Below are 1,177 nucleotides of genomic sequence, written 5' to 3'. Positions count from 1 at the left end.
AGCACGGCAAAGGCTGCTCCTCACCAGGACCAACCGATCTGCTCTCAGCACCTTTGTTCTCCACTAAATCTGTTGATACCTCTCAAAACTCACATCCCTATTGTGCTAGCTGTGCTTGAATGCATTATGTAAAGAGCCATCTACTTAGAAAAGGAATTCTAATCCGTTTGAGACACTTACTGCTTCTCTTTAGGCTTCAGCTCTTTGAAATAAAGTTTCTATATCAATATTAAACATGCATGCTTATGCAACAAGCAAATCAAGAGAGATTCATGAATGCAAAACGAGAAGAAACTCCTTCTAGTAGCAATCCAGCCAAGATCAGAGGAGGGCCAGAAGGACAAGTTGCCTACTTATCATGATGCTGGAGTACAAAAACACGTTCAGTTTTATGGGACAGTTTACCTACTTCAACAACTGTGCATGGAATTACCTCCAAGTAAAAACAGTACAAGTGTCTTACAACTTAAAAGATGACAGCTATTACAGAGTCTGAAATCACTCTTGCCTGTTGACAGTGGCACACCATTCTTAACCAAGATAATTTGAGACGCGGTGGTAAAAGACACCACGATCTTACTCCAACCGTATATGTTTGACAACAATTGGTTTGCAGTAGTACAATTTGGGCTCAAAGTAATAACACAGCTAACCCACAACTAGATTACCCCATAAATTAACCAGCCTTCCGTGGTAAAACCTTTAGGACTCAACTATGCAGCAAGTCACAAACCTCCCCCAAAATCCCAACACCCCCAGAAACGGGGACGGGAAGGAAAAAACAGTAACAAAGGAATAGTCTTTAATTAACACCCCTTGTGCTAAGCAGCCCCACGCTGTCTGAAAATCAGCTAAAAGCACCTTTCGCTGCTATTGCAAATAAGATGGCAGATTTCAGAGAACTAAACACGAAGCGGCTCACACAAAACCATCCAGGGCATTCTCCAGCGTGCGGGAGAGAGCACGAAGAGAGCGGTCTGCACGGCCGGCAGCGCAGGAAAGTTTAACCGGCGACAGGCCGGCTGGAGAGCCTTTAGAGAGGGCACCCAGATTTAAAAATAATAATAATAAAAAAAGTTTGAGGGCCGGGGATGGGGGGGTGGGGTGGAGGGTGGTATTTTTTTCCTCGCTGAGGGAAAGCGGCGGAGGTGGGAAAGGAGCCGGGGAGGGGAACCCG

The sequence above is a fragment of the Charadrius vociferus genome, unplaced genomic scaffold, assembly GCF_000708025.1.
Source record: "Charadrius vociferus isolate BGI_N301 unplaced genomic scaffold, ASM70802v2 scaffold194, whole genome shotgun sequence".
Taxonomy (NCBI): Eukaryota; Metazoa; Chordata; class Aves; order Charadriiformes; family Charadriidae; genus Charadrius; species Charadrius vociferus.
Note: the sequence above shows the minus strand (reverse complement) of the source record.